The sequence below is a fragment of the Cervus elaphus genome, chromosome X (assembly GCF_910594005.1).
Source record: "Cervus elaphus chromosome X, mCerEla1.1, whole genome shotgun sequence".
NCBI classification, from domain to species: Eukaryota; Metazoa; Chordata; class Mammalia; order Artiodactyla; family Cervidae; genus Cervus; species Cervus elaphus.
Genome location: NC_057848.1, coordinates 67,575,888 through 67,590,473, shown reverse-complemented (window position 1 = coordinate 67,590,473; position 14,586 = coordinate 67,575,888). Strand labels below are relative to the sequence as shown.

At 41.9% G+C, this 14,586-nt stretch overlaps 1 long non-coding RNA gene across 1 annotated transcript; it reads left to right on the top strand.

The window, feature by feature from the left end:
* The first annotated feature begins 6,336 nt into the window (after window positions 1–6,336).
* LOC122689501 lies at window positions 6,337–7,074 on the top strand. The gene is made up of 2 exons (XR_006339830.1): window positions 6,337–6,478; window positions 6,659–7,074. It is a non-coding gene; the product is annotated as an uncharacterized LOC122689501 (long non-coding RNA).
* The last annotated feature ends 7,512 nt before the right edge of the window (window positions 7,075–14,586 follow it).

Below are 14,586 nucleotides of genomic sequence, written 5' to 3'. Positions count from 1 at the left end.
CTTGAAAGTTTTTCAAGTTAACTTAAAGAACCAGATCAGAAAGAATACTTACAGTGTGAGTTAATAGGCACATGGAAAAATGCTGAACATCACTAATAATTAGAGAAATAGAAATCAAAATCACTAGGAGATACCCCCTCACAGCTGTCAGAATGGCTATCATCTAGTCAAAAATTCTGAAAATAACATATGGTGGCAAGGATGTGGAGAAAAGGAAGTCCTTGAACATTATTGGTGGAAATGTAAATTTGTGCACTCACCTTGGAAAATAACATGGAAGTTTCTTAAAAAAAAAAACTAAATACAGAACTACCATGTGATGCAGCTATTCCACTACTAGCTGTATATCAGAAGAAAATGAACACTAATTTGTAAAGATACATGAACCCCAATGTTTCTTACAGCCTTGTTTACAATAGAAAAGATATGGAAGCAACCAGTGAACAAGATACACATGGTTCATATCTTCATAGCACTTGCATGGAGTATGGGGCAAGCAAGCACTTGAACACCACAGTAATCCTCAGAAATACTGGCAGTTACATGTTTGTTGAGGTGGAAAAATTCTCCCAGCATATTGTATAGAAAAGGAAGGCTACAATATAGCATATAGTTTGATTCAATTTGTATAAATTAAAAAAATTCACTGATGTACATATGCTCATCCAAAAATATGTGTGTTATATGTATATATCTAGCATTATATAACATATATTATAAACATTTAGGTAGAACAAGAAAGACAAAATATTAACAGTATATATTTCTATTGACACACTTATTGGTGTCCTCTAATTTCATTTGTAATACTTTTTGAAATTCCATATTGCTTTGCCTAGAGTACATATTTACAATTAGAAAACAAATAATGCTCTTTCAAAGCAGAGTAACCCAAACATTAAATTAACATATGCCCAGGTGTCCCTTCAAGTCCTTCTCTCTTCCTCCAAGGCCATGTTTCTTCACAATTTCCCCATCATACCTTAGATTCCAGTCATATTCAATGTGTATATAACCAGGTTTGTTGGGTCTCAATGCTTTTGCAGTTTCTCCCCCACTGTCTAGGAAACACTTGCAGAACTTTTCACTTGGTGATCTATCTACCTTCCTTCTTTCTTGACTAGAATGTAAGCCCCATTAGAGAAGGGTCCTGGGTATTGGTTACCAATGTGTGTCTTGCACCCAGAACACTACCTGAAACGCTGCAGAGGGTTCAGTCCGTTCAGTTCAGTCGCTCAGTCGTGTCTGACTCTTTGTGACCCCATGGACTACAGCACGCCAGGCCTCTCTGTCCATCACCATCTCCCAGAGCTTACTCAAACTCATGTCCAGTGAGTTAGTGATGTCATCCAACCATCTCATCCTCTGTCATCCCCTTCTCTTCCCACCTTCAGTCTTTCCCAGCATCAGGGTCTTTTTCAATCAGTCAGCTCAGAATTCCCATCAAGTGGCCAAAGTGTTGGAGATTCACCTTCAACATCTGTCCTTTCAATGAACACTCAGGACTGATCTCCTTTAGGATGGACTGATTGGATCTCCTTGCAGTCCAAGGGACTCTCAAGAATCTTCTCCAACAGCACAGTTCAAAAGCAGCAATTCTTCAGTGCTCAGTTTTCTTTATAGTACAACTCTCACATCCATACTTGACTACTGGAAAAACCATAGCTTTGACTAGATGGACCTTTGTTGGCAAAGTGATGTCTCTTTTTAATATGCTGTCTAGGTTGGTCATAAATTTTCTTCCAAGGAGCAAGGGTCTTTTAATTTCATGGCTGCAGTCACCATATAAAGTAGTTTTGGAGACCAAAAATAAATAAATAAATAAAGTCACTGTTTCCATTGTTTCCCTATCTATTTTCCATTAAGTTATGGGACCAGATGCCATGATCTTAGTTTTCTGAATGTTAAGTTTTAAGCCAACTTTTTCTCTCTCCTCTTTCACTTTCATCAACAGACTCTTTAGTTCTTCTTTACTTTCTACTGTAAGTGTGGTGTCATCTGCATTATCTGAGATTATTGATATTTATCCCAGCAATCTTGATTCCAGCTTATGCTCCATCCAGTCCAGCATTTTGCATGATATACTCTGCATATAAGTTAAACAAGCAGGGTGACAATAAACAGCTTTGACATTCTCTTTCCCAATTTGGAGCCAGTCTGTTGTTCCATACTGGGTCTTAATTAATACCTTTTAAGGGGGAAATAAACATTACACCAAAGAATTTATGTCCATTTTTGCAATTTAATAAAACAAATCAAGACTAATATGAGAAGGAACTTGATTTGAAATGACAATGGTGATGACAACCAAAGTAATGCTGAAAATTCTCCAAGATAAGCTTCAACAATATGTAGACCAAGAACATTCAGATATTCAAGCTGCACTGAGAAAAGGCAGAGGAACAAGATATCCAATTGCCAACATCAGTTGGTTCATAGAAAAAGCAAGAGAAATCCAGAAAAACATCTACTTCTGCTTTGCTGACTATGCTACAGTATTTGACTGGGTGGATCACATCAAATTGTGGACAATTCTTAAAAGATGGGTATACCAGACCAACTTACCTGACTTTTGAGAAATCTGTATGCAGGTCAAGAAGCAACAGTTAGAACTGGACATGGAACAACGGATTGGTTCCCAAATGGGAAAGGAGTACATCAAGGCTGTACATTATAACCTTGCTTATTTAACTAATATTCAGAATACATCATGCAAAATGTCAGATTAGATGAAGCACAAGATGGAATGAAGATTGCTGGGAGAAATATTAATAAATTCAAATATGCAGACAACACCATGCTTAAGGCAGGAAGCATAAAGAAACTAAAGACCATCTTGATGAGGGTGAAAGAGGATAGTGAAAAAGCTAACTTACTCAACATTCGAAAAACCAAGGTCATGGCATCCGGTCCAGTGGCGTTATGGCAAATAGAGGGGGAAACAGTGGAAACAGTGACAGACTTTATTTTCATGGCTCCAAAATCACAGCCATGAAATTAAAAATTGCTTGCTTCTTGGAAGAAAAGATGTGACCGACCCAGAGAGTATATCAAAAAGCAGAGACATCACTTTGCCGACAAAGGTCCATATGTCAAAGCTAAGGTTTTTTTCAGTAGTCATATATGTATGTGATAGTTAGACCATAAAGAAAGCTGAGGACTAAAGAATTGATGCTTTTGAACTGTGGTGGTAGAGAAGAATCTTGAGAGTCCCTTGGTCTTTAAGGAAATCAAACCAGTCAACCCTAAAGGAAATCAGTCCTGATTATTCACTGGAAGGACTGTTACTGAAGCTGAAATTCCAGTACTTTGTCCACCTGATGCAAAGAACTTACTCATTGGAAAAGATCCTGATGCTGGGAAGGAATGAAGGCCAGAGGAGAAGGGGACAACAAAGGATGAAATGGTTGGATGGCATCTCTGATTCAATGGACTTGAGTTTCAGCACACTCTGGGAGTTGGTGATGGACAGGGAAGCCTGGCGTGCTGCAGTCCATGGGGTTGCACAGAGTCAGACACAACTGAGCAACTGAAATGTACTGATTGTAATAGGGAGAATGTTTTGAACACAAGTTCTTTATATGTCTCAAAATGGAACAGAAAAAGATATTTCTTTAACATGGAAGAATAAGCAGGGTGAGCAGCAACTGTGTGTGTGAGTGTATGTGTGTGTGTGAGAGAGAGAGAGAGAGAGAGATGGGGCAAGAGGTAGGATGGATGAACAGACAGCATAATGGAGCAGTTTAACAGGAAGTGTTTCTTTCTGTGGTGAGCTGATTCTCAGAATGAGCTGTTAAGGGAGACAGAAATGTCTGACTCTTAGTGCTTGCTCAAACTTGGGGGAAAGCTGAAGTTCAGAGGAGAGAAGCTTGGCTAAAGTTTAGCCAAGTCAAGTCAGTGGGTATGTTATGGATGACTGTGACCACTTGGCCAGTCTCTGCTGTTGTTTATTAGAGGCAAAGTCAACCCTTAGACAGTATTGTTGTTACCAAAATTTCAAGTCCATGTGCCTGATGAAGAAGGAGGCCCATCAACACTAAATGTTAGTGTTTGGAACAGGGAAAGGTTTATTACAGATTCATACAAGGAGATGGGTGGCTCTTGCCCTAAGAACCCAAAGTTCCTGAAAGTTTTCAGTAAGTGCGTTTAAAAGCAAATGTTAGAGAGAGTTGTGGTAAGTTGTTGCAGACTTCTTGGTGTCACACCCTTTGTGCTTAAGGTTAGGTCACGGTCAGGTAATGATGTTCCTATATATCTTTATCAGATGAATGTTATTCTCTGTCCTGACAAGAGAGGGCAAAGTCTCAAGGCATAATTTTCACCTTGAAATGTCCCATCCCAGTTAAGCAGAAACAGATCTCAGTTGGCAGCTTCTTCAGGGCAATGTTCCCACATTCTGCCCAGCTCTCATCCTTGATGGAGCCAGGCACCCCACCCAATAGGTCCTGTCTCCTCAGGCTGTCCAAGTGAGGAGACAAGTTCTCACAGACTGAGACCCAGAAAGATGGCCACTGCTAGTAGGTTGCAGAGACAGGGATGGGGGTAGAGGTTCACCGCTCCTCAATACCTGGGCCAAGGCTTGCAGAGGGCCTTAGTGAGGGCTCTGGAGCACTACAGGATGCAGTCCCCAGTCTATTCCCTGGGCCCTCCAGCTCACCCACTGGCCCAAGGCTGGGTGATCTCCAGGCCCTCCAGAAGAATGCCTGAATCTGCCTCTTCTCTCACTTTCCACCTGATGACCACCATACCACCCTTGATTTAATCACTTCTGCAATGGTCCCTCATTGACAGTAACTGTGGGCAGGGCCCACTGTGGTGTGGATCAATAGCTGAGCAGGACAACTAATGGTCACTCATTGACAATTGGTTGCTTGTGTATGGGGCCATCTGAGGCACCAAGCAAGGCTGAGCACACCTGTTGCCTAGGAACAGGGTGGGTTGAAATGAAGCACACCAATGGTTAACTGCACAGGGCTGTGCTCATCCTGCTCTGTTACACTATGAATAGAATAAGAATCACTGTGATGTTAAGGTTTGTCAAAGTAGTTCTCAAGGTGGGCTGGCCTTCACATTCTTGTTGGGTTTGAAATATTAGCTGTACTATATGCAGCACATGTGATCAAGTGGCAGCTGTTGGAGGGGCATATAGATAAGCACTGCTGACAGGCATGCCTGGGAATACAATGAAAAGAATGATGTACAAAAGTTAAACAAGCATGTAAAATCAAAATCTGAGGTTGGAAAGGAGTCAATCAAAAAGATTCCAGCACACTGGAACCAAAGTGTCCTTATGTAAGAGAGCAGCATGAGCACAGCCCTTAGCAGGTAACCATTGCTGTGCCTTATTACTCCACATCCTGTTACTAAGCAACAGGTCTTGCTCAGCAATTGGACAGTGCATCCCTGGGCCCCGCCCACAAGCAACCAATTATCAATGAGGTACCTATGGTACTTCTGCTGCTCAGCTATTGGTCAGCTCCACAGTGGGCCCTACCTGATGATAACTGTCAATGAGGGACCACTGGGGAAGTGATTCAGTCAAGAGTCAGTGGTGCAATGGTGATCTGACTCTTGCCTTTGGGCACCTTACTTTTTTTTTAATCAGGAATGTATTTCTGGTAGATGGGGCAAGTTGAGTTTCCTTACTCAGTATGAGAGATGAAGTGTCCCCAACAATATTAGTAGAGGAAACCTTTAACACTTTATTTGCTCTGATGTGTAATTTTATGGAGATGGTGTATTGACCTTGGGGCAACAGACTGAGGAGTCACCAAGTCTTGGGTTCTCTTAAAGCTCATTGAAGTAGAAAAAACATCCAACCTGTTCTTAATTACCTTTTTCCATGTTAAGTGCTTGCTCTTAAGTTCCTTAAGCCCCTCAAGAGCTCCCAACAGGAAGAGGGTAGTCTAGAGTTGAAGTGACTAGAGGACTCTGAAGTGCTGAAATGGGATGAAAGGTGTTTGGCAGAGGTTCATATAGGGATGGAGGAGGCTCACAGGGAGATGGAAGAGGCAGGAGTGTTGAAGGCAGACATATAAGTCAAATAATAAAGGGAACTGGAGGAAAGTCTGAAGGTCATGAGAAGAAGCACCATGTCCCTGAATCACCACTCCCCAGAATCAGACACACAGAGGTGTCAGGATTGGGAAAGTTATATCATGGCCTCCTTTAGCATCCATTAGCCCATGTTGATGGGCAAAGTGGTACCTTGTGATGTCTAAGACCCCAAAGCCACCATTGGCTGGGGGAGTGCCTAGCTGACCAATAAGATTGAAGGGTGTGGCTCCTCATTGTCCTGAGAGGGTATATATAGGGAGGTCAGAGGCAGAGATTCTGGGTTAGGCCATTTCATGGTATCATCATGACTAAGGTAACCAGGAAGCCACGGCAGTCAAGAAGAGTTGCAATGTGTTTTGCTTCAAGGATGAAAGGAATAAAGAAGACCCTTTGTCAACGGAGATACAGAGGCAGTATGAAGGTAAGATGACTCCATCTATGCTCCCCATGTTCTCCATTGACTTTGCTGCCCAAGACCTCTACACTGCCTTTGCCTGGCAAAAAGCCCTCAGCAGCCCACATCCCTTTTCATGAAATCTCCCTTCCAACTCAGTTTTTCTACTTTTTCCTCAAAACTAATACCCTTCTCTTGTCTTTCCAGGCACAACATATGACCATGAGGGTCAGAAGACCTCTAGAAGGGACCTTGAGAAAGAAAATCCTATCATATGCCACTCAGTCGAAGAAGGTGAAGAAAACAAGAAAACCAAACTGTTTTTTTCTGTCCCTGTACACGTAAAAAACTGAATCAAAGCCGAAAAGTTACCAAAATATGAGGCAGAGTCAAAGAAGGAGGCAGAATCAAAAGAAAAGATAAGCTCAGCTGCCCCAGAATAAGAGACCCTGGAGAAGTACAACCAGGGCAGCCAGTAAGTGAATAGAAAAGGTCAGACAGTTTAGAAGTGTGTCTCCAGAGGTCTGCTTTCTTAGAAATGGCCAACCAGGAAAAGACTGACTCTCACAGTAACATAGTAAACTGATGGCTGAATTAAAATAAACATCAAATGGTGAAAAGATGATATTTGTGTGTGTGTGAATTTTCTGATGGGAAGGGAGGGAAGGAAGAGAAGAGGTGGGCACCTGAGTGGGGAGGGATGTGGGGTCCGAGGAGATTGGGGAACAGACCCTCAGGTCCCCAGTTAGCCAGAGAGTAGATTTCTGGACTGGGTTGGGAGTCTGCACTGAAGATGGATAACCCTGCTTAACAATTGATCTCAGTGGCAAGGAGTAGTGGTGTGGTATTACTGCCTTTGTTTGGGGTGTGCAATGACATTAGAGTCTGGATTGCGGAACCCAGATGGGAAGAGGGTTTCACATGGGGATGGTGAACGCCATACTTCCCCTGAGAAAGGCAGGCAGAAATCACCTCCTGTCCACCTATGTCATAATGGGGTTTCTTGGATCACTTGCTTCTGCTGTCAGCTAAAGGTGCTCAGGAGGCACAAAATGCTGATACACCTAAAACCCACAACTAGCACTCCCAAGGATTAAAATAATGCTTGGAGGAAACAGACCAAATAACAATTAGGCCACTGTTATGCTAAGAAAGTAGTGGGAGCAGTGTGTTCCCAAGGGCAGGGCAGTGGAGGTGGCCCAATCCTGGTGCAGATGACAAACAGGATCACCACACACAGATAATTTTTTTGGGTGGGGGAACCATGCAGTTTGTGGGATCTTAATTCCCTGACCAGGGATTGAACCAATTCCCCTTCTGTTGAAAGCATGGTGTCTTAACCACTGGACAGCCAGAGAAGTCAGGACAGAGAATTTTGATACAATTATTAATATAAGACTGAGTAAAAGCTGGTCTTTTATTTATCACCATACCTGAGCATTCCTGAACAACTATAGTCATAAAACATTCTTCCCCAATAAAGTCTTTTGTTAGTCCAAGTTCTACAAGTTTTCATGGTTTAAAAGTAAGAGTATGGAATATTTAATTTGATGTTAACTTCCATTTTGAAATGTTTAAATAGGTTCAAGGAGTAGTCAATCAAATATGGAGATATATAAGGCAGAGTCTCTACTGGAGGAATCCCGTGTGTCTTCAGAAGACATTTTAGAAACAACTAAAACACAGAGTTTCACCATCAGCATCAAAAAGAGTCAAGTTCAGATTTTAAGTCAATGATATGGTATCTTTTTATCTGGACTTCAGCTCCCTAATTAAATCTTTCTGGCACTTTAACTCCTGGGAGACCCAGTTGATGATTAAAAGTGACTTAAATGAATGTGACTTAAAATCAGTAACAGTGAAGGATACCCTGGGTTTGCTATCCTTTCAAAGGAAGTGGGAGAACTATCATGCCTTGCCTGCTGAAAATTAATCAGCTAAAGCAGCTACCAGGATGATAGGGACAGTGAGACCTTATGTCTACATATAGGTTGGTGCTGTGGTTCCGGATCTATATATATTATCACCATTTAACACTATCACACTTTAATGCCCTGTTGTAGGACTTACTGAAATACTTGCTGTTAGGGGAAGGTAACAGATTGCTAGGACTGAAGAGCTGAAAGTGAAAGTTGTTCAGTCGTGTCCAACTGTTGGTAACCCCATGGACTATACAGTTCATGGAATTCTCCAGGCCACAATACTGGAATGGGTAGTCTTTCCCTTCTCCAGGGGATCTTCCCAACCCAGGGATCAAACCCAGGTCTCCCACATTGCAGGTGGATTCTTCACCAGCTGAGGTACAAGGTAAGCCAAAGAATACTGGAGTGGGTAGCTTATCCCTTCTTCAGCAGATCTTTCCTACCCAGGAATTGAACTGATGTCTCCAGCATTTCAGGCAGAATCTTTCCCAACTGAGCTATCAGGGAAGTCCTGAGGGGACCAAAAGTGGATGTTAGTGGCCCTTGTTTCCCTAAAGTATCACTGGTATATATTTAAATATCCATGGATATACTGCCACCTTCCAGAGAGAAGTGAGGATGCTTAGAGTTTAAAAAGCATCCAAAGACACTTAGGATTAAAAGAGAAAAACATAAATAATAAGTCATGAGTTGAGAAAGGGTATTCAAGTAGATCAACAACAATAAATCAATACCAGACACCTGTAGCTCTCCTGGAAAAGGACTGTTTATTGTGACTCAGACATGTGAAGTCCTATTGCAAAAGCTGTTTTGGTTATATTGCGGGGGGGGGGGGGGGGTTGCTCATTAGCACTTACAAAGAGTGGTAGAAACTGTTTATACTTTCACTTATACAGGTTCCCTATGAATAGATTCCAACTGACCTCTCTAGCTGTGTCCATAACAACCTCTATTGACTAATGCAATGATTTTCCTAAGACCTTCTGCTTTCCTCTATGCCTGTGTCCATCCTATCTTGTGTTACTCAGAAACTAGCAACATCTGAGGCCAGCCTAATGATCACCTACCAAAGAAATTTTCTTAATCATTCTCGAGTATTAATTTTTTTTCACATTCTCTAATCACTTGCTGTTTATTACATGCAGCTTGTGTTATAGTTTTTTGAGTATATATCTTATCAGAAATGCATGCCAGAGAGGTAAATGGATTAGAAATAAACAGTGTGATGATATAAAGTATTATCAGAAGTTGAATTATCTAAGACTGTAAGGGAGAGAATCACTCTCTTCTGCCAAGTATGTCTAAGAATTTGTTTGAAAATATAGTAAAAACCATAAACTAGAGAGCGGGTCGGAAGTCAAAGGAACTTAAATGAGAAGCTTCTTTTATCAGTAGTCAAGAGGAACTCTATGTCTTTGTATTAAGACCACCAATTTGCATGACACCAAATGCAAAAGCCAAAGCAGTGTCCATGGACTCATGATAAGAGCACAATACTGCTGACCCAGAGGCTTCTCTTGCTTGGGATAGGTCAAGAGCAAGTCTATGTGACAAGAGTCAGAACCCATCTGCTCAGGATCACATCTACATATCATTGGGTATCAAGTGGGAGTCCCCAAACTTTACATGCTCCTGGCCAGGTCCCTCACTCCAGTGCCTTTCTTACAGGCTTGTCACCCATTTCTGCCTTGAGACGATCATGATTAATTCACCTTGCTATCTCTTCAATTAATCGCAGTGGGCAACTAGACATCTGAATGCAAAAGGCTGAAATTGGACCCTTACCTTATACCATATAAAAAACTAAACTCAAAGTTGATTAAAGATTTAAATGTAAGATCTGAAACTATAAATCTACTAGAAGAAAACATACTAGAGAAGCTGTAAACTTCTTGGTCTTAGAAATGATTTTATGTATGTGACACCAAAAGCATAGGCAGCAAAAGCAAAAATAGAAAAGTAAGACTACATTAAACAATTAAACTATTTCCCCAAAGAATATCAAAAACACATCTACATAGAAGCCAAACTGATGGTTACCAAATGGGAAGTTGGGAGGGGATGGATAAATCAGGAGTTGTGGATTAACATATAGACATCACTATATATAAAATAGATAACCAATAACGACCTACTGCAAAACCACAGGCAACTCTGCTAGACATTCTGTAACAACATAAATGGCAAAAGAATGTGTAAAGGAATAGGTATGTGTATGTGTGCCTGTGCAAGTTCAGTTGCTTCAGCTGTGCCCTACTCTTTGTGATCCTATGGAATGTAACCTTCTAGACTCCTCTGTCCATAAGATTCTCCAGGCAAGAATAATGGAGTGGCTTGTCACGGCTTTCTGAGCGTATCTTCGCAACCCAGGGATTGAACCCGAATCTCCTTCATTGCAGGGTAATTCTTTAACAACTGAGCCAAGTGGGAAGCCCAAATACATGTATGTGTAAAGCTGAATCACTTTGCTGTACACCTGAAACTAACACAACATGGTAAATCAACTATACTCCAATAAAAAAAAAAAAAGAATACATCAACACGTAGAAAAATTAGCTCAAAAAAACTAATCAGAAAATGGAGAAAGATTCCTAAACCTAGGCTCAAAGAAAGATCCTTGGGGAATAGGGTAGTAAGGGAAAAGGATCATTCAAGTCCTGACCTGTGCCCATGGGAGAGGACTCAGAATACAAGGGAGATTACACAGGTGGAGATCTGCCCTGGGTGTGAGTGGTTTGAGCCATATATTGGACACACCAGTCCTGGGGTCTGACATAGGGAAGACAAACACCCTTAGCTGGTTTCAGGGCCATGTGGACTAACAGGAGGGCTGTGGGAAGCCTGGACTCCCCCCTCCAGGAGCATGTGCTCAGGGGCTTGCTCCCAAGCCACAATGAAGAGGACAGATTGAGACCACATTTGTGGATGCCTGCTTTCCCCACAACTACCCACACCTACACATGCCCTCTTACTTCATGTGGCTGATCTGCACTGGAGCAGGGGCTGCCATGATGAGGCAGAGAACTGGGATGTGGGAAGCAGAGGTGCATCTGGCACAGGGCAGAATCTGGGTGGGACAGCTGGGGCCTTGCTCACGGAGGGCACTTACATAGGCAGGACATCAGGAGAAGTCCTGATCTCTGATGGAGGCCAGACTGCCACAGCAGATGACCAGTATGTGCCAAGAGCCCATAAGGGTCTCACTTGCCCAATAGCACCCCTTTTCAACAGGGCAGGGGTGGCAGAAGCTGGGATAAATGATCAGCTGTGAGGGACCAAGGGGTCTCAGACAAGAAGCTATGTTTAAACAGGGCAGGAGATGCTACTGCTGGTGCTGGCACAGATGGTGAGTTGGAGGTAGCCTGGACCTCTGTAAGCAGAGGTACATCTCCCAGCCTGTAGATTTGCCCTTTTTTTCCCCTAACCATCACATACTCCTCTTGTCCCTCTGTCGCAAGGGTTGCAGTGCTGGGAGAGGGGAGCATACATACTTGAGGGAACACAGCCAGATCTGGCCTGATATTCAGGGCTTCTGCTCCAGAAACTTGGGACCCCATCCTACCCCCAAAAGAACAGTGAAAGTCACTGAGAAAAAGGAAGTCTCTGCCTCACATCTGGCTTCAGACCAGGCACCACCGATCTCCCAAGGCCATAGCTGCTGGCACATCCTAAGGAAATACGTGACTTGTGTTCCACCAAATACAGCCCCACCCCCACCCCCCACTGAGTATGTTACAGACTGTACAGTGATGCTCCCCCACAAGATCACCCCTTCAAGACCATAATAGATAATTGATGCACTTAAATTCAGAGAAGCAGAGAAAAGTGGGAAGACAGAAGGACTGGTCTCCATTGAAAGACTGAGAAAAAGTCAGTTCAGTTGCTCAGTCATGTCTGATTCTTTGCCACCCCTTGAACCGCAGCACGCCAGGCCTCCCTGTCCATCACCAGCTCCCGGAGTCCACCCAAACTGATGTCCATTGAGTCGGTGATGCCATCCAACCATCTCATCTTCTGTTATCCCCTTCTCCTCCTGCCCTCAATCTTTTCCAGCATCAGGATCTTCTCCAATGAGTCAGCTCTTCTCATCAGGTGGCCAAAGTATTGGAGTTTCAACTTCAACATCAGTCCTTCCAATGAACACCCAGGACTGATTTCCTTTAGGATGGACTGGTTGGATCTCCTTGCAGTCCAAGAGACTCTCAAGAGTCTTCTCCAACACCACAGTTCAAAAGTGTCAATTCTTTGGCGCTCAGCTTTCTTCACTGTCCAACTCTCACATCCATACATGACCACTGGAAAAACCATAGCCTTGATTAGATGGACCTTTGTTGGCAAAGTAATGTCTCTGCTTTTTAATATGCTATCTAGGTTGGTCATAACTTTCCTTCCAAGGAGTAAGCGTCCTTTAATTTCATGGCTGCAATCACCATCTGCAGTGATTTTTGAGCCCCCAAAAATAAAGTAAGCCACTGTTTCCTCTGTTTCCCCATCTATTTCCCATGAAGTGATGGGACCAGATGCCATGATCTTAGTTTTCTGAATGTTGAGCTTTAAGCCAACTTTTTCACTCTCCTCTTTCCCTTCCATCAAGAGGCTCTTTAGTTCTTCTTCACTTTCTGCCATAAGGGTGGTGTCATCTGCATATCTGAGGTTATTGATATTTCTCCTGGCAATCTTGATTCCAGCTTGTGCTTCATCCAGCCTAGCATTTCTCATGATGTACTCTGCATATAAGTTAAATAAGTAGGGTGACAATATACAGCCTTGACGTACTCCTTTTCCTATTTGGAACCAGTCTGTTGTTCCATGTCCAGTTCTAACTGTTGCTTCCTGACCTGTATATAGATTTCTCAAGAGGCAGGTCAGGTGGTCTGGTGTCCCCATATCTTTCAGAATTTTCCACAGTTTATTGTGATGCACACAGTCAAAGACTTTGGCATAGTCAATAAAACAGAAATAGATGTTTTTCTGGAACTCTCTTGCTTTTTCAATGATCCAGCAGATGTTGGCAATTTGATCTCTGGTTCCTCTGCCTTTTCTAAAACCAGCTTGAACATCTGAAGTTCATGGTTCATGTATTGCTAAAGTCTGGCTTGGAGAATTTTAAGCATTACTTTACTAACATGTGAGATGAGTGCAATTGTGCTGTAGTTTGAACCTCTGACCAAACAACTAAATAACAGAGATAAATAATTAACTAGGTAAAGAGTCCAAAGAATTAGTAATAATAATGCTAACTGAACTAGAAAAAAATAGGCAAACACAGTGAAAATTCTAACAAGGAACCAGAAAATATGAAAAAGAACCAGACAGAGCTGAAGAAAACAATAACACAAATGAAAAACAAACAAGAATTAACAGCGGACTGGATAATAACACAGGAGTGAATAACAATGGAAATCACCAATCAGAATAGCTAAAAGAAACCTCCCCCGAAAAAAGAAATGAGAACAGTTTAAGAGACCCATGGATAACATTAAGCTTACCAGCATTCATATTATAGGTGTCTCAAAAGGACAAAAGAAAAAGAAAATGGTAAAATGTATTTGATGAAATTATGGCTGAAAACTTCCCAAACCAGAGGATAGTACAGGAATCACACAGGGTACCAAACAAGATAAACCAAAACAAACCCACACTAAGACATGGTATAATTAAATTGCAGGATTAGAAATAAAGAGAGGATTCTAAAGGCAGCAAGAGAAATCACAGAATCACATAAAAGGGAAATCCCATAAGGCTATCTGCTAAATTTTGTATGGAAACCTTGCAGGCCAGAGGGAGTGGCATTATATATTGATATTTAAAATGTTGAAACAGAAATACTTACAACCTGAATATTTACCCAGTAAGATTATCGTTCAGAATTGAAAGAGAGATAAAGTGCTTCTCAGACAAGCAAAAATTAGAAGAGTTCATCAATACTAAACTAACCCTGAAATAAATGTTAGAGGATCTTCTCTAAATAGAAAAGATGAAAAAATTTGTGGGAGAGGAAGAATCCCACTAGTAAAGACACTAGTCAAGATATGAAAGCAAACCAAATGCTCACCAACAGAAAAATGAATAAAGAAGCAGTGTTGTATACACAGCTGCACGCGCGTGCACACACACACACACACAATGGGAAATTACTCAGTCACAAAAAAAAGAATGAAAATTTGCTATTTGCAACAATATGGATGGACTTGTGAGGAATTTTCCTTAGTA